The sequence below is a fragment of the Puntigrus tetrazona genome, chromosome 22, assembly GCF_018831695.1.
Source record: "Puntigrus tetrazona isolate hp1 chromosome 22, ASM1883169v1, whole genome shotgun sequence".
Classification (NCBI taxonomy): Eukaryota; Metazoa; Chordata; class Actinopteri; order Cypriniformes; family Cyprinidae; genus Puntigrus; species Puntigrus tetrazona.
Window position 1 is genome coordinate 7948777 of NC_056720.1, and position 20186 is coordinate 7968962.

The following is a 20186-nucleotide window of genomic DNA, read 5'->3' on the forward strand; positions in this document are numbered from 1 at the left end:
CATCCTAATATTACATTAAGTAAAATGTATATATATATATATATATATATATATATATATATATATATATATATATATATATATATATATATATATATACACACACACACATACACACATACAATTTCAAATATGGCAAATGACAAATGAGTATGCCCATAAAAGTGTTTTTCGAGAAGCTGTGTAAGGTAATAACCTGCAGGTAAGGCGATTCACTTTGACAAATGAAAATGGGAGTGTTAACTTATCAAAGTCTCCGACTCTATCAGCACCAAATTACGTTTTCAGCCAGCTGAAATGACCAGCTTATTAAAACCCGTCCGAAGTAATGGCATTTAAATAAATAAACGAAGAGAACAGAGAGCCGCTGTTACCGTGTAATTGGAGACATCCCCTCTGGCCACCAGAGCAGTGAAACTCTGGCGCCGTGAAAGTGGAAAAGTCAGGGACGGAATGGAGAGTTTGAGATTAGAGGCTCTTGACAAATTGCAATCGTCAATTGATTGCACTCCTAAATGGTGCTCTTGTAGATTTGCCAACAATGAAAGGGCTCTGAGTTTGCACTTATGCTTACGTTCGGTTTGCGTGCGAGTGCTAATTTTCCCTCTGGCGAAAGTCTTAGAGGAAACTTACGATTCAGTTGAATATTAAACACATTTCCTTTTTGCGTCCTGTTCACAATTAGACGTTGCGACTGCGTTCAGAGTGCAATAATAGCTTACTACTTGTACTGAAAACATCCTGAGATTTTTTTTTAGAACTGTTATTTATTTATTTTCAGTTTTGCATGCACATATTTCAAGATTCGGCCGTGGTATTAAATAAAGAGCAAAAAATTATTATTAGCATTACTCCCTGTACATTTCCTGCACTGGAAATGGAAAGTTGCATCCAAAAATTGCATATTCTTCTACTATATAGTGTGAGAACAATTGTTACTAGGGAATATAGTTCATGCAGTAGGCAAAAAAACCTACCGAAAACTCACTAATTCAGAAATGTGCATCTGATGAATTTACTACTATGAGTGGCATTAACTGACGGTTTGAGGATCCAGTGGTGTTACAAGGTTTGGTCAGAAGCTCCTTTGAATGCTTTTCATTGGCTAAATAATTGTAAAGTCCTCAAACAGACACGGTGGTGACCAATAGCATTGATTTAAAATAATAACAACAAAATATAATCGAGATAAGGAAGTTTTTGATATTTTTCCACAGACTCAATAACCTGCAGATGCATATTATACACATTCGCACTATATAGAACTTGTAGATACTTGCATTTAATGCTTGCTACACAATTTTTTATTAAAACAAAGAGAGTACGGTATGTCGGACACAGCCGAAGGTTCAAGTCGAGAACATTGGATTATAGGATACAGTATCCCATGCAGTACTCGGCTATTTCAATCACGCTAGCTTCATTTACTCGTTTTTTTTTTTCTAATATAAAACAGCACATTGTTTGTGTGCACCAAAGGTTAAATGTAGCACGTCTAATGCATTTCCAAATGAGTAACCACCTGCATACGAGTAGCTTAGCATGCTAAAGAGTTTAAAATATGTTCCCCCGAAACTGGTTTAATTCCCATTAAAGACACACAGCATACTTCAGAAATAGCAAAAGTAACGTTCGCGTGCTATACTGAAGAGATGCGATTTGTTACTCTCTCCATTCTCTCGTTTATCCTTATTAATTCCTCATTTGTATTCAAATGAGTCTAAATGCATACAGAGGCTGGAAGTTCACTGTTCATGGCCTCGTTAACGGCACCTTCCACTTTCCGTGAGGGCAAAAAAACACAAAGCTAAATAATGAAGAATCTTCTCTGCTGTTTTCTCTTCCAGCGCCTTCATAATGTGCAGATTTGCCAATTAGTAACATTTCTCATGTGACACAGTCAACAGGGCGTTAAACGTCCCTCTGAAATAACTTGGAAACGCTTGAAGGGAGACTCTAAATGTCCACTCCAAACATTCAAACAACTCCAACTTGCTACAATACTTTTCCCCTCCTCAGAGAAAACGTACAGTTGGTGTTAATCAATCTAAAGACATGGCAACCCCTGCAGCAAGACATCAGGGAAATTATATTGCTAATGTTGGTAGCAAGGGTGGATGATATGGCTGCAATCGAATTTCGAGGTACATGTATAACTCATTTTATTTTAACGATAACAGCATCGTAATATTTTGTGGAAAACTGTACCAATAAGTTTAAAATAAGACACTGTGGGATATAAAGTTGCTATTACAGGATATAAAATAGCAAATATTAAAAAATAACATCGCAATTGTAAAATAAAGTTGCAGTAGCATGACAATTGAAATACAGTTGAAAAAACTTTTTTGTAAGACAATTATGTGAATAAATTTGCATTATGGAAGTTGCAGTTATATGAAGGATTGTGAGTTGTGAGAAATCTTGAAATTGTAAGATATTGTCAAACTATAAACGTAAGAAATTGTAAGCTATAAATTAGTTATACTAAAATAATACTAAAATTATGAGATGGTGTTAAATTACAAACAAATATGCTATTTTCAGAAAGTTGCAATATATAAAGTCATAATTATGAGGAAGAAACAAATTATGAGATGCGTCACAATTGTGTAGTCAAAAGAAACTCGCAACTGGGAGAAAGTAGCAGCCGTGGGAAATAAATTTGTAATTGCGAAATATATTCAGAGTTGAATGGAAAATGAATTATAAGATAGTTGCGGTTACAAAATTGTAAAATAAAAGCACAATTACTAGGTTAAATCTTCACATGATGTGAGGTAAATCTGTATTGTATTCGATTATTTTCTCTCTGTTTGGAAATTTATGAGCACAAATCAAAAGATAATGTATAAATAATACAGTGAAACCTCTACGTACCGCCATGCCTCCCAGTCTTAAAGACGTGCATTTGGTGAAACTTCATGAAGCTGATCAGAACCCGAAGATCGTTCTGAGGAACTGATCATTACCTACAAGAATACACAACACATCACAGCTGCAATATTGACCACCTGCTCCAAAGCACCCTTAATAGTCCTATACCATACAACTGTCTTTAATGGAAATCAATACACAGCAGACTGGTCTGTTTACAGCGTATGCCCCAGTCAAAATCGTTACAGTGCCACCCGAGAGACCGGTTAGTGAAGGAGAAGAAATCAGCGCAGTAGTGAATGATTCTTCCGCGTGAACGCAGCCGAGGCACTTCATCTTACCGCTCGGTTTACTCCGGCACACCAGCATGAGCACCTGCGGTGACAGCAGCATAACCACAGCTGAATGAACTTTGCCTATTAAACATAATGAGTATAAGTGCACGCCGTTAATGACTTACCCACTTTGCTGCAAATGAATGGTTACGCACACTGATATCAGCTTTTTTTTGTTGTTTATTGGGGCTCTATTTATAAAAATAGTGTAAAAATTGTACACTTGAATACTGATGCCTCAGTCGTTAGTATAATATATATATATATTTTTTTTTTGTGTTCACCAGAATTAATTTACATGGATACAGACGTGGACAAAATTGTTGGTACCCTTCGGTCAATGAAAGAAAAAATCACAATGGTCACAGAAATAACTTTAATCTGACAAAAGTAAAATTAAATAAAAATTCTACGAATGTTAACCAATGAAAGTCAGACATTGCTTTTCAACCGTGCTTTTCAACGGAATTCTTAAAAAATAAAAAAATAAATAAAAAAAATTAACTCATGGAACAGGCCTAGACAAAAATTATGGTAGAGCTAACTTAATATTTTGTTGCACAACCAATCACTGCAATCTGCACCTCTCAGCAGGTATTTTGGCCAACTCCTCATCAGCAAACTGCTCCAGTTATTTCTGGTTTGAAGATAGTCCCAAAGATGCTCAATAGGATTGAGGTCAGGGCTCATAGAAGGCCACTTTAGAATAGTCCAATGTTTTCCTCTTAGCCATTCTTGGGTGTTTTTAGCTGTGTATTTTGGGTTATTGCCCTGTTGCAAGACCTATGACCTGCGACTGAGACCAAGCTTTCTGACACTGGCCAGCACATTTCTCTCTAGAATCCCTTGATAGTCTTGAGATTTCATTGTACCCTGCACAGATTCAAGACACCCTGTGCCAGATGCAGCAAAGCAGCCCCAGAACATTACAGAGCCTCCTCCATGTTTCACAGTAGGGACAGTGTTCTTTTCTTGATATGCTTCATTTTTCCGTCTGTGAACATACAGCTGATGTGCCTTGGCAAAAACTTCGATTTTTGTCTCATCTGTCCACAGGACATTCTCCCAGAAGTTTTTGTGGCTTGTCAACATGTAGTTTGGCATATTCCAGTCTGGCTTTTTTATGATTTGTCCTCCTTGGTCGTCTCCAATTTTGTCCACTTTGGCTCAAACAACAATGGATGGTGCGATCTGACACTGATGTTCCTTCAGTATGAAGTTCATCTTGGATCTCTTTAGAAGTCTTTCTGGGCTCTTTTGTCACCATTCAGATCATCCGTCTCTTTGATTTGTCATCAATTTTCCTCGGGTGGCCACGTCCAGGGAGGTTAGCTACAGTCCCATGGATCTTAAATTTCTGAATAATATGTGCCACTGTATTCACAGGAACATCTAGCTGCTTGGAGATGGTCTTATAGCCTTTACCTTTAACATGCTTGTCTATAATTTTCTTTCTAATCTCCTGAGATAACTCTTTCCTTCGTGTCCTCTGGTCCATGTTGAGTGTGGTAAACACCATGTCACCAAACAACACAGTGATTACCTGGAGCCCTATATATAGGCCCACTGACTGATTACAAGATTGTAGACCAGTGATTCTAATTAGTGTACACACCTTGAATTAACATGTCCCTTCGGTCACATTATTTTCAGTCTTTTCTAGGGGTATGATCATTTTTGTCTAGGCCTGTTTCATGATGTTTTTTTTTTTTCTGTTGAAGCACGGTTAAAAAGCAATGTCTGACTTTCATCGGTTAACATTCTTTCATAGAATTTTTACTTTTGTCAGATTAAAGTTATTTCTGTGACCATTGTGAGTTTTTCTTTCATTGACCGAAGGGTACCAACAATTATGTCTGTATGTATTAACATCAACAACAACAATAAAAAGTGTCTTATTACTACTTATTACTACTACTACTACTACTGTTGTTGTTAATTATTTTTAAATTAATATAATGTTAAAATAATTTCTAATGTTAAAATGAATGATAAATAGCAATAATAATTTGATTAAACAGTATTATTATTGTTGTATTTTTAAAACTTTAAATTATTATTTTTTAGTTAACATAATAATGTCTAATAATGAGGAAGAGCTTGAACACCAGTCAAAATCAGCTGTTATTGATCAATCTCCACTAAGCACGAATTACATTCTCATCGTCAGAGCTGTTTTAGCCCCAACTTTACCAAAGGAAATTATCCCCATCTCAATTGCCATTTTCAAAGTGCTGTTCTTTCAGCAGCATGGCATCATCAAAATCCTTAAGATGCAATGCTAGCGACGCAAGCCACCATAAACAACCAACGCGAGTCAAGTGAAGTCTTCTATAAAGAATAACGGTGAGGGCAATCATTTACAATTCGTCTGCCAGTTTTCAAGTGTGCCATTTATAAGACTTTTGTCATCTGCTCTTGTTTGAATTGAGCATCTGGGCTGGGAGGACACTTGATTTACATCTCAGCTGTACAAACGAGTTCGTCTCTTGACACTTATGCGCGCGCGTGAACAAAGCGAGCAATCACTGCTGCGCACAGGCAGGAGAGATGGAGGCTTAGAAAAACAGTGTGGGGGGAAAAAGGAAATTATTGTCACTTCATCACAAGTACGAGTCTCGCATTCGCACAAAAAAACACACATAACCGCCTTCCTTTCTCTCGCGCTAATTCTCCTAGCAGTGTTTACAAAGTGCACAGCCATTAGCAGCCCACCAGGACCGCATGCAGTTAGCAGAGCAGCTTATAGTGCCCTCAGACCTCACACAGCAAGCTGTAATGTTTGCTGAAGGCTGTGGCCTTTGTTTTTATGTGTTTTGGAGAGTAAACACAAAGTAAATGAAAACTACATTTCAAAGAAACCTCCCGCTTGGGTACCACGGCCATTAAAGCTTTAAAACTGCTGTTTTAACCTCCTTTTCTTTCTATAGAACAGTTAGCGAGGAGCTAACTATTTGCCAACCAAAGGCACTCCTTGTAAATTCTGGTTTAAATGAGTACATTAATGCAAAATATGCATTCCAAATGATTATTTATGACCGTTTCGAACCCTTGACCTGACAGCTAGCCGTACAAAAGAAAGAATTTTTTTTTCCACTGCTGTCCGAAACCGAAGGCAGCTGTCTTGCCGTCTCGCTTCCCAGTCCATCAAAGACAAACGTTTTTTCCCAAGGAAACTGCTTGCAGACAGACTTCCAAGGCAGTATAATGTCATGTCTGAAGATCTAGAACAAACTCAAGTGAGCTTTAGAGATAATAATACAAATATTTAATTAATGACTACAATGCTCATTGCTTGACAGAAATGGAATTATACATTGGAATGAAATTAATAATGGATGTTTATAAATAAATGCATCTCTCGTCCTACCACTCCATCATACTTCAGCCAGCCAGGAAACCGTTAGTACGTGATTGTAATAGGTAATATCGTGGGCTGTAACAGGACACGTCTAACCAGATAAAAGCATCTTCTACCTCATACTGCCAAAAAAAAAAAAAGATAAGATATAAAATTACAGTCATGACAAATTAAATTCTTTAAAAAAATGAATAGATGCAATTGCAAGACATTTACAATTGAAAGAAAGCAAACTGTACAATTAAAAGGTAAGAGAAAAACTGAGCAAAAATAGTTCCAATTGAGAGAAAATATCGACAAGGGAATGAGCTTCTAAATGTCATGTTGCAAGATATAACGCTACAGTTATGAGAAATACAAGTCACAATTATTGGAAAATTACAAACTTCTTAAAATTACAAAATCTTAAATTCACAGTTGCCAGAAAACAAATTGTGTGTCACCATCTCAATTTTGACAAATGAGGTTAAGAATTAAAAAATAATAATAATCCTAAGAAAGACAGTTGGATTTATGTGGAAAAATAATAAAATTGTAAGATATAAAGATACAGTTGTAATCCTCCTGCAGACTTTTATTAAAAAACATGGTCAAAACATAGGCAAAGTTCAGACCATAACAAAGAGAATAATTCAAAATGAGCGCGGGTAAATCGACAGCAAACAGAATGACAAAAAGGTCAATCCAGAGACAAGACCAATAATCCAAACGAGGTGCAAACAGTGACCAGAACAGCAGGCAAAGGGTTAATCCAGAATACACAGTCAGAACACTAGGAAACTAGGACTAGCTTAACTAGGAATAGGCTCCGTAGTATTGCTATCACTTAGAGAGCGAGTATTGTCTACATGCTAGACAATACTCGGCAACTTAAATACTGTGTGAAATGTGATTCGGGTGAGCGTGTGATTTTTGACAGCTGTGTGAGTGTGAAATCAGTGTAAGGGCTGATGGGAAATGCAATCCAAGGTGAAGTGTAACATTATGTTTGGTGTGAGAGTGAAAATAATTGAAGAGAGGCATCTGGTGGTGAGTGAATAAAAGTCCATGGACTGAGTTCATAACAATATAATATTACAAGATACAAAGTTATAATACAATAAATAAAAAACGCAAGTATCAAATATAAAGTTGCAATTATGTTATTATTTACACATATTTATTACAATACTTATTTATTGATAGAAATTGAATTATACAGTGGAAAATAATCATGCTGGATTGAATAGCGCTGGATTATTTTATTTACTTAAAATTTTTAATTCCTTCATCATTCACTATTGTGATTTTCATATGTAAAAGTGCAGCAGGAACATTTACGGAAATTTCTCCTTTTGCATTCCACAGAAGATGCTCATACGGCTCCCTCTCCTTATTTCTCGCTACACTACTCTTTCTCTCCTTCCCCCTTCCCAGAGGGTGACTGAATTGTTGAGTTTCCCCATAGCAGGTTCATTATTCATGACTAAGATTCTGCCTCCATGAGAAAACCTCCCTACGCGCACCGGCCTGATTTATTGGCACCCAGACGTCAGTAATCAATGCAATATTTTATCCGCATCTCAACAGCAACAACTCAGCGGATTCCTACAGACCCTTCCAATCCCCACTGAAAACCCCCCGCCGGCAGCTTCCCACCTACGTCAACACCTTCCTAGATCGGAGACTCTACCGGCTCCCTGTAGAGACCTCCGGCAACACCAAAAAAAAAGAAGAGAAAAACATTAAAACTCACTAATGAGGTAGGTCCGGGCTTTGCATTCATAAAGAATCTCATTACTGAAGCACCACTCGCGGTCACATTGACAAATCCAAGAAGAATCAATCACAAAATCTAGTGAACTATTTTACTACATAGGCAGGTGTCTTATTAGGGAGTATCCGTCAAGTATTAGGGATTAGCCATCCTAGAACCTAAAGAAAATGTTTTAAAAAGCTCTCTATAGGAGATATGTATCCCATTTAAACCAGAATAAGCTGGTCTGATGGACTGAATTTTAAGACCAGCCTGGTAAACCAACTATGACCAGAAAACCAGCTATGGCTGGTTTACTTTTAGCAGGGCAAACCCGAACTCTGGAGATTTAGCAGGTGATTACAATAGTATACTGTTAGCATGTCGCTAAGCTAACTTAGTCTGTTACTATGTAAAACATAAAAAGGCATCTCATTCATAGTAGGTTTATCATCATATTTAAATGGTTTAACCAACATTTACTCCTGTTTTGATCAACAGGTTTGTGGCAAAGCATTCTGGGATTGCCTTTATCACAAAGGATACATTCAGTGCCAGAAGAATTGGGCCAAAACAAGAAAGGACACTACATAACTATGCTAAGTATATGCCTTAAAAGCAAAGTTTTGCACCAAGCTGCTCTATTCGGATGAATATGTATGTGACAGCAGAGGCACATTTGAATATGCAAATCTAGTATGCAATTATCTTTACTGTGTGATGTCCCGGTACCTAAATATTTCAGTATTTCAGTATAGTAGATGAGAAAATCATTCTATGCTTGCTAGAAGTCTGTAATTAAAGATAATGTATGGTGTGGAAACAGTCTTATCAAGAGCACTCATTTACATCACTTCACGTATGTTTATCAGCTTCATTTTAGCCCCCCAAAAAATTCTAATTAAAATGGGTTTCACTGATTAGTATAAATATACTTCTTAAAAAGAAATGTCATGTTTACTAATGGCATAACCTGACTATGCAGATTCAATATTTAATGACTAAATAAAATAATAATAATAATAATACTACAATTAAAAAACATATATTATATTTCAGACAAAATGTGTTACATGCCCTGGTCACCCATACATGAATGTCTTTCACACAGGGATTTGGAGAGGATTAATTGCTTTCACGTCTTTATTTCGAGGATAGAAACACTGGAAGCTTCATTCAATGGCGAGTTAAAACCTTTGACATGCTGTGAGAATTTCTGAACAACTTTAATTTGTGGCTTATGGAGTTTGAGGATTATTCCCAAGAAAGCATGAACCCATTAAAGAGGGTCAAAAGGTGAAAGCCTGTGGCTCTCATTAAAAATAGGGTGAGTTTGCAACTGTGAATGAGCAAAATAATATTGAAATACAAACTCACCATCTGCATGCAATCTTATGAAGCCACAAAGTCTACATTTCTTCCTGTGGTAACTGTTGCTTGAGAGTTTCACATATTGCAATGTTATGTTTCATAGTAGATATGACACTAATAGCGACCAAAAGGAAATGTAATGAAGATGAAAGATTATTATGCTAATCAAAACCCTTCAACTGGGCTTGCATTACAAATATTCCTAGAAGTTAATCAACGAGGAATTGGAATCTGAAGTTCGCATTTAGTATGTATGCAAAGAGAACTGGTCTCTTTTCATTAAGTTCAGATAAAAGAGAGAAAGAAAGAGGTGTGGTTTCTTTTGACTTTAAAGTGATTTTAAATGTGATGTGTGGAGAACAATTACTGTCAAACCAAACCCCTAATGCTCTCAAGTGCATATAGGCAGGTGTCTTATTAGAGAGTATCCGTCAAGTATTAGGCATTAGCCATCATAGAACCTAAAGAAAATGTTTTAAAAAGCTCTCTATAGGAAATAAAATAATATTAAACCAGAATAAGCTGGTCTAATGGACTGAAACCAGTTTAAGACCAGCCTGGTAAACCAATTAAAACCAGAAAACCAACTATGGGAAGAGCAAACCCGAACTCTTGAGATTTAGCAGGTGATTACAATAGTATATTGTTAGCATGTTGCTAAGCTAACAGTCTGATACTATGTAAAACATAAAGGCATCCCGTTTATAGTAGATTGAAGTTCATGTGTCATATTTGATTGGTTAAAAAATGACAACAGTCTTGACCTTTTGAGATCCATCAAGATGCCCTCGACGTGTGACAGTCAACAGTCAAAAGCTTAAAAGTAGGTGCTGCACTGAATCTGGTACATAAGTCCTTATGATTAAAAATCACATATTTCGTTTTAATGTCACAGTTAATAGTTAATTGCAAATGCTGCTTTGTGTTGATTATAAGCGCTGCCAAATCATACAGTGGAATGCCAGGCATAAAATGGACAGCCATGCTTTCTCGAAAAGCAGTTGAGCTAATTCAGTTACACTTGAGATTGTATTTATATTTATACAAGCTTTCTATAATTAGATGCCTTGTCTTTGGAGTCCATCGTTCTGTTTGAAACCTATAAAGACTAATTAAACCGGGTCGGAGGATAACGTGACGTACGGATCTCTCCTGCATCAGCTCCCCGTTGTGTTTTTCCTCTCTTGTGTTTCTCATCCCTTTGGACTTAATTTGATTCTCTTCTGAAATGAAAATGACTGCCGGGTATTTTTGTGTTGTAATTAGTACTCCTGCTAACTGAGCCGGGACAGTTTTGGACTTAATTATGCGTCACTGTAATTGATTTGATAAAGGTGCATATGCTTTGGGTCCTTTCTGCTCATTACGAAACTGTGCTTGGGGTTGTTGGGGACTTTAAACCGCACTTTTGGCAAAGCAGCTGTAGCTATATAGTATGGATTCTGACACTTTTAGAAACGTAACCAAACTGAAACAGAAATTCATTACTTTTTGCCACACTTTGAAGTAAGTGTTTGGGGGGCCCAAATAGCCCTCCTGGCTGGCAGAGGCTATTTAACTTACTGTGCCCACCAACATGTGGCTGTAATTGTAAAAGACTGCTATTAAACAACAGTGGCAGCTAATGTTTGGCATGATCAACACAAGTTCGAATCCAAACTCATTCTTATCCCTTTTCCCATCACATATCACATTGGATAGGCATTTATTTTCAATAACAATTTCGGAAAATACTCTGTAAGTGAAAAATAAAGTGTCTCATGAGTATACATGCCTAACGCTTGTGTATCATATCACGCCAAAAGTACATTTTTGCATATCCATACCACAAGTTTTTCTTTTTATTTGTACATTTTTATAATATCAGGTTCTGTTTATCTCTGCTGGGTTTAGGTTATAGGTACGAAGAGGGCTTTATTGTCCCAATAAGGCGCCATCCATTTGTCAATTTTAATAAAAATTACAATTTACACTGCAGTGCTTTATTACAATGTACTACAATACCTATTGACACTTATTGCAAATAGTATACTATTATTTTACATAATGTAATTAGAATATATTACTATTTGCTAGCAACAACTTTTTCTAAGTTTTAAAATTTACATCCAAAAACGTTTTTCAGAGTGTCACCTACTGTTATGTGTCGTTTTCACTCATAATTCGTGAAAATTGCATATTATCTAATTGCTAAGGATAGTTAAATGAAAAAGAAAGGTCATTTGGTCAACATTTAATCACCTGACTTTTTTCTCATTTGGAACACAAAAGACGGAAGAATGTTTCCATTTTTCTCCATATAGTAAAAGTTAATGGGATCCTAAACAAACTTTCGTAAAGAGGGGTGAGGGGTAAAGGAAGAAAGTGTTTTTAAAGTCTACAGGGCCGAAAGTGCCTGTAGGTTGAAGAAACAACCACTTACTAAATACAACAAACGCTTGTACCCAGCATTCTAATTTAGCATCTTATTTATTTTTTGGCCCTGGAGTAAGATTAGATTTGTACTACTGCTAGACAGACATTGAAAAACATTGGTAGAAATGTAATCACGAGTTTGAAGGCAGGGGCCTACAAAACCCTCCAGGGTTTTTAGTCATCGAAGATGAACCACGAGGATGACAATGAACCACATTCATGATGCGACTAATTCTCGAACACTCCAGGAGAAGATAAACAGAGCTAATGAAACATAAATGAATCATTGACTCGCTTGAAGATTTTGTTTTGTTCTCCAATAAACAAATCAAGGCTGGTAGCTGTTTGACGGTTAAATCAACAAGGATGTGTCATAAAAATGCATTTTTGTAAGGAGCGGAACACCCTTTATATGATCTGTGAAACGCCTCGGTTAATAGATTTAATTGCAGTGCGCTGTAGGACCATAATGCTTTAAGTGCTGAAGCCACCTATAGAGTTAGACATGATTAAAGGCTTTGATTTTTCTCTTATTTACTTACAGTAGCACTCAACCGAGCGTTGCTAATTTCATTTCACATAAGCCTCAGCTTGTTTGCAATTGCAGATTCACAATCACGGCAGTCCAAAAAAAAAATGTGCTCGATTGTGTTGCATCAAAGCGTGTAACGCACAGAGGACACCGCATCCAACTCACGTACATGATATTGTTGTTAAAATATGGAAAAGAAGAGAGTTTCCCACCTTCTGGGAGTTACAGCAGGGGATGATGGGTAAGTGTTTGTTTGTGTAGGAGAAACAGAATATCGTCTCAATAGCAAAGTTTTCAGCAATTTTCAGCTCTGTTAGACCATGTTTGCTGTGGTGTTCCCCTCTTGGCAATACAGTACCTTGCAAGGAAAACAGCCTTTAAGATCAGCATTGCCTTCAGGAAGTCGACAGGACCACATTTATAAAGTACTACAAAGCGAGGTTGTGTACAAAGGAAGTAGAGTGCACCTCATGAGACTGAAGATCTCAGAACCTAGGTGACATGGGAAAACAGGCGGGATACTAGAAGGAGAAAGATATTAGGCTTGTGCGTAACCGATTTTGGTTACGTGTAATGCTGGGTTGTCAGGTATTTGTAGCTGTTCACATCTGATCAATCAAACCAAAGTTCTTTCTAACATACAGAAGAGAGAAATGTGGACATCACTAGGGTGAGTCTGAAGTGCAGTATAGACAGTCTGTCCAAAATATGTAAATGTACCTGCTGAATCATTCATTTAATGTGGCTGCTTATCCACAGGACTTCAGCAGTCCTACAACACATGCTTGTAACAGAAAACGTTTAAGACAAAAACCTGCATGCTTGGAATTAAACAATTCGAAGATTAGAATTCCAGCCGTACTCCTGATTAAACCGTAGCGGTGTGTTTCATTGATTGGAGGAATCCATCAATGACCATTCAAATGAGTAATAGCAGAGGACCTCGGAATAGCCCATCAAGGTCTTGAGGGCAAGGGGGAGTTCAGTTGTACCCTTCATTGCAGTTCCTGACACACCGTGTGTGGGAAATGAATCAGGAATGGGGACACGACGCAGAGTGAGTCCATTACGCTACGGGCGAGCATAAACACCGTGCTTGACCCTTAAATCAGCAGACGGGGTGCTGTATGAGAATCCCATCCCTCCCCGCCCCTCTATTGATCCAGCCCACTCATTACAGCCTCGACACACGCCATAAAGGCTCGCAAGGCTCTATACATCAGCAGCTGAAGCACAATATAATGCTCTCGATACTCATTCCGGTGAAGAGAAAAGATAAAAGCAAGAGCTAGGCCCAGACAAAAGGAAGTGAGTATAAGGAACTTCAGCATTTTCGAACTTTCTGACGCTCTCAACATTTCCGCCGCCCCGCTTTCAGTCCCGCTATGCCCTGCTGCTAAGCTCCCATAAAGAATTAATTAAAAACGCCCACTCATCTTCATCCCAGTGGACAAGAATGGTCAGGTTTGGGGTTGTTGCGGCACTCCAAATAAACACAGTGAGCGAATTAGCCTCAACATTCTAGTTCTGTTATAAGAATTTGATGTAAACTTATAAATAGGTTGATACAAATTATAGAGTCAAATTAATTAATGGGCCGACATATCACAAGATAAACATTGGGGCCGTCTGCTTGTTTGAACTGCTTCTCAGTTGTCACTGGCTGCGCACAGCGCTAAACTGTGTATTTGTTTACCGGGTGCATTCTGGTTATGTGCGTTTAGGACAGTTTGCTTCCTGCTCTTGCTCATGTTTTCAGCGAGTGTGTGTTTCTGTGTAAAAGTGTAAGATGTTTTGCCATTACCTCATTTTAGTCATCGCAAACACTGACAACACATTAGCTGAGTCAGAGTCATCACTCAGTCTCGTGCTTTCATACTCACACTCTTCCTCTCAGGCCATTCACTTAGTCATGATGGGAGAAAATGGTGCTTTCTCATTAGATTCATTGGTTGCAGCCGAAGCTCAGTGTTCTGTGTCAAAAAAGTTGAAAAGGTGGTTCAAATTAATCAGATTTAACTGCATATCAATATGTGCTAAGCTTGCAAATGAAAGGCATTAAAACATTAAATCACTGTGGCAGTAACTCAATTAAATTAAGACCTCATTAAATAATAAAATTATTATTTAATTTAGATCAAGTAAACTCCTTGAGGATGCAGGATTGCAATTTTAATGTAACAGAAAATTTAAATTGAATGTCATAACTTTTGACTTAAAAAGGACAGAATAAATGGGTGGGTGGGTGTGTGTGTGTGTGTAGACAGACAGACAGACAGACATAGAACAATAGAGCAGATAGATAAATAAAACATCAGTATAAACAGTCCTTGAGCATGCAGGGGAACAGAATTCAATACAAATGTTCTTTTTGATACAAATTTATTGCAAATATAGAAATAGATCTTTTGTACAGAAATTGAGAGACAAAGAATGAGAATCATCACCAAATAAAGAACACACAGAGCAATAAATGTCACATTTAACAATGGACAAGGGTTCAACTGAGTCAACTGTATTTGTAGGTCCATGCAGAGGGAAGAATATTTCATACATGGATCCATAATCAATCTCCCTTTAATCGTAATGAGGTGCGAAAGAGCTTCTAGCAAACATAACCTGTGACCTCTTGTCCAACATCTTGTCCTCTTGGAGACACGGGTCAATTAAGTACAGGTGAACCAAGAGGCCAACGGTCACATTTTGATGTGGTACCAAATTACTTAAATTAGTACAACAGCTTTTTTTTTTTTTTTTTTTTTTTGAACGGCAATCTCAAATTTAGTACATTGATGGGATGAAAACACAATTTCATCAGACACTCAAAAACTCCCAATGGTCAAATTGACTGAATACCAGCAGATATTCTATTTCCGCCATCCCACATGGGCAGGAGCAAGAATGTGTCCAATCGATTGCGGCTGGTGGAGTTTATTTGTCAGATGGATTGAATTTGGGCCATCATAGTCTCTGAGCAAGTGGTTTTCAGACTTCCAACTCCCAGATTATGCAGTGAATTATACATAAGTATCTGACAATTAAGCCATCGAGGGACAAGGTCTTCCACAGAAGTTCAACTGTCATAAGAGTGTGTCAATTTTTGACAAATTATCCTTTCAGTACTTGTTTTGACAGTTCAAAGATGCTTTCATAATAAACCTCTCTTAAGAAAGCAATTGAAGACAAGCCTTCTGGGATGCCTGAAGATCAATAACTAGGAGAGGTGATTAATCAATGCTGTTAAAACATTAAAGAACAACAAAGACTCCAGCACAAGAGGAACCTAGAGGAACTCTACACAAATGTGCAAGGTAAACTTCACTCTTTAATGTGTACTGACTTCTCTACGTTAACCTCTTGCTAAGTTGAGTTAATTAAGTGGTAGACAAACCAACACTGAACTATATCGATGAACCGGGTTGGAAATGCCACTGGAGACAACGAATAACCAAGGTGACACCGAAACCAATTTACCGTAGGACTCTTATCAAGTTCACCACCATATTTGGATTACATTAAATATGTAAAATAATCAAAAACAATTAAGTCAAATGCTAAAGCAATTTCTACATTCCTGGGTCAAACACTGAGGGGGTGAGTTGGCATTAATTAGTAATGGGATTAATTCACAAATGCTAATAGTTTGTTGTCAGCATTCTCAACGGTTGACCTCTCCGACCAACAAATGCGCATCTTTTTTTAATCAGGGACTCATGTCAATTAACCCTACTAGTACTGAACGAAAGTGTCTGATCAGTTCGAGTTGAGTCGTATGACGAAGGCCAAAGAAAATGAAGGGTACACAGTAACATCAACAAAATTTTGATGTAAATAGTCACATTTGGCGATGATCTGACCTATCATTTCATCAAGTAATTGATTCATTTACTGCGGCAGTTGAATACATTATACATGTAAATGAGTTTAAATGCGATGGCAGTGAAAGCGATGTCTGAAGAAAAGTAAGTCAATAAAGCCCGGGGTGGGGGAAAAAAGGACAAAACATCACAGAAAAAACTCTGTTTCCTAGTGTTTTTGACATACATCCACTCAGTATACACAACAATAAATTTTAGGCTCATTGAAAATACAGGAAATCATGCAAATATAACACTTTATTTCATTTTCATGTCTTTTTTCAGTCTATAGTTTCAGTCATCTTAATTACAGATCATTGCACGACCCCGACCGTTAAAAAAAACAAAAAACAAAACAAAAAAAAAAAAACCCTCCCCAAATACACTCTGGTCCCACCCCAAAAGATGATATACAGAACAAGCTTGGTAGAAAAACAGTCATAGACTCTTTACAAAATTCACAGATGTTTCGCATTTCCTTCAATTCAATAAGTGACTCCGTTCAGGTGACCTAAACATTGTAAACTTGATTGGTGCACGTTGAGACAGAGTTAATAAATTAATAAAAAGACAATGCATAAACACATAAATCAATCCTAATATGGTTCATAGACTAGATGATTATTTTAAAATGCCAGATTCCCACAATGCTCTCCTGATCAGCTCTAGGCAACAACTAAATACAGCCATTGGCCTTTACGTAAGTTTGGAAATACATCACTGGTTTTTATTAACTTTCAGTGTTTAAGATCAAGAGAAGGAATTTGCAACATCACATAAATCAAATTAAAAAGGTGAAAATGGGAAAATGCATCACGGTATCTGTTAGTTTCAATCAATACAGCGCCAACAATCTGTCGCCAACAGATCTCTATGCTGCGCTAACTCCAAGATGATTATCTGCAGCATATTATGCATGCAGAGAGCACAAGATCCCACATGCTGGCCGTAGACTCATTTAGAGACCGCTGGAATTAGACACGTTCTGAATATCACACCCGGCAAGAGGCTGAAAACACGCTGCTATGTAAAATTACCCTCTCTTCGGATGACCGTCGAATGCGAACTGAGGAAAATGAGTTGCCTGATTGCTAGTCACTCACTTAGCATATGCAAAACCATGCCACACACAAAATAAACGAAGTACACATTTCATAAGCTAGCATGCTAATCCTCACACTTACAGGCAACGAACATCTCTATCTACAGAGAATCTTTAGCGTGATGCTAAGTGCTTTGTTAGCAGCTTTGTTTGTTGGCCTTTTCAAACCTCATTAAAAGCTATTACTGGAAACTGATAGCACCACCATGGCTAGGCTAGCTGATGTGGTGCTAGCTCCTATGCCTGATTCCCCAATCAAAAGCTTTTGAAAATGGGTCGGGAGCGCCAACTAGGCCAACTAGGCTCTTTTATTTTGGAGCTGGATTATCCTCTTCATTTGGGAATGTTTTTTTCAACCAAGCGCTGAGAGAAAAGACTGAGCTAAAAAAAAACTAGCAAGGACTATATGGCTGGAATTAAACCAGAAGCAGCATTATTAGTGGTCAATTTAAGATGACTGGGATTTCATTTTTTTTTTTGCAAGAAAGTATTAACAGCTAAAAGGCTCTGAATTGACAAAAAACGGACAGGTTATCTATCCGCATTAAAGTAACATTGAGATTATTCCAGTAACTTGGCTATTTGACATAAGCAAGCTAATGACTTTGGTAGTGATCTTTAAAGAGGTTCATGGAGGTTCACTGAAGATTTGAGCATGGCCATTTTTTGAAAAAATGTAAATAGGGTCCATTTTAAATTCATTACTTACAATATGGAGTGGCACTAAACCATCAGTGGGGTTTTAGAAATAGTGGACATAAAAGGCCTCATTTAGAGGTCTTATCTACTATGTACTGACAGCAGCAGAGCTGTCCTTGAGTCTGCATTAGCGCATACTCTTATAGCCCTGTCTGAATTCATCAACTCAAATCAAAATAAAAGAACTTAATAAACAGAACTAAACCCGATGGAGGTCAGAGCAAGGCATACTAGCAGAAAGGGCAAAGCAATTGAAGCACAGCTGCATACACTTGGCTCGAAAATCCAACACATTCGGATTGAAATTTCAACCATTTACATAAAAGGTTATTAACATAAAGTTACGCTACTGTTCAAAAGTTTAGGGTCACTAGGTTTCTTAAACGTACCAATTCTGCATTTATTTAATCAAAAATACAGTTAAAACGGTAATATTGTGAAATATAATAGATTTTTTGTTGTAATATATTTTAAAGTGCTGCAAATAGATTAATCAAATTTAGAATAAGAGTTTTTGTATGTGTGTGTGTACTGTGTATATATTTTTTTGTATATATAAATACACACGTGCATGTATATATTTAGGAAAAATATATGATGTTTATATATTGAAATATATTTAGGTATAATTTATATGAATATATATCCAAATGCATGTAAATGTTAAAATATATGCTTTATGTTTATATATATATATAGTATACATACACACACATATACATAAGATACAAAGCATATATTTTAACATTTACATGCATTTATAGTAATAACTTTTTGATTATCATCAATGTTGAAAATTTTTCTGTTAAAAGTCTTAAATGCCATATTTGATTAATTTTATGCATCCTCTACAGTACTACAATATTAATAAATAAATATTATTATTAACAATAATAGAAGGTCTTACTGACCTCAATCCTTTGAATGGTAGTGTAGAAAAAAAAATAAAGAAAAATGAATAAAATAATAGATAATTAGTTAATAGTTTAGATGTCAGCTACCCAAAAGTATATCATAAATTATTATTTTTTTTTATTTGTGCACTTCAGCACAAATCCAAAATGCAGTTGTAAACGAAATGTGTTTTTTATGTAATGCAAAGGTTTGTAAGTATCTGCTCCCTCATTCCAAACAGACCACTTACTAAACTTTCAACAAAATATTTCTTCTTTATTCATATTCATCCGACATTTAAGTCCTCTTATTTTCCAACCCCTCCCATCTTTAATATGGAGACAATTTCCACCATTCGAACATTTCCCAATGGATAAAATCATACCCCACACTATACTGTGATCTCGCCGAATATCCAGTATCACTTAAAAACCTGCACCGTAACACTAGTAACATGGTTCGCAAACGCCTTTTTGAGCTGACTTTTAAAGTGAGAGGAAAATCAAAGAGCAAAACCATGTCCCCTCCTTTAAGAGGATTTGTGTTTTCCTCCTCTTCCTTTTCAAGTGAATATCACATTGTGTTCTCTCTTTTTCCCCCCCTCACTCACTCTAGTGTGGCACATCCACTTTGCATGTTTCTAAATAGAACATCACGCCCGGAGGTCGAAACAAACCACTTTTGAACTTTTTTTTTTTTTTCCCACATTTATCGCTCTTCCTCAAACTCATACGCTGCACATGTATAAAAGTCATTCTCATTGCGATATCCGGAGGCCCTCAATTTAGTGATCGTGCAAAGCAGTATTGTGCACATATGGCAGGATATGAGTGAAAAACGAGTCTCTTTTCCTGTTGCGCATTCGCTGTTTTTTTTTTTTTTTCGCAACTATCGAAGCATTTCACTCAACTCTGAATGAAATATCCACACCATCTATACCCAAGAAACCTCAAAGGGGTCGGAAAATGCTGTGAGGTGTTTTTGAATTGTATGAATAAAAAAAAAAAA

At 36.9% G+C, this 20186-nt stretch overlaps 2 long non-coding RNA genes across 5 annotated transcripts in view; one reads left to right on the forward strand and one right to left on the reverse strand.

Moving 5' to 3' along the window:
- LOC122327072 overlaps positions 1-3288 on the reverse strand; it is a 51477-nt gene extending 48189 nt beyond the window's left edge. For 2 of the 4 annotated variants that reach the window (XR_006247590.1, XR_006247579.1), the window contains exon 1: positions 2881-3207. This is a non-coding gene — a long non-coding RNA (uncharacterized LOC122327072). The other 2 variants (XR_006247569.1, XR_006247591.1) reach the window with 2 other exon arrangements.
- On the forward strand, positions 103-9788 carry LOC122327074. The gene is made up of 3 exons (XR_006247593.1): positions 103-2144; positions 8143-8315; positions 8810-9788. It is a non-coding gene; the product is annotated as an uncharacterized LOC122327074 (long non-coding RNA).
- The last annotated feature ends 10398 nt before the right edge of the window (positions 9789-20186 follow it).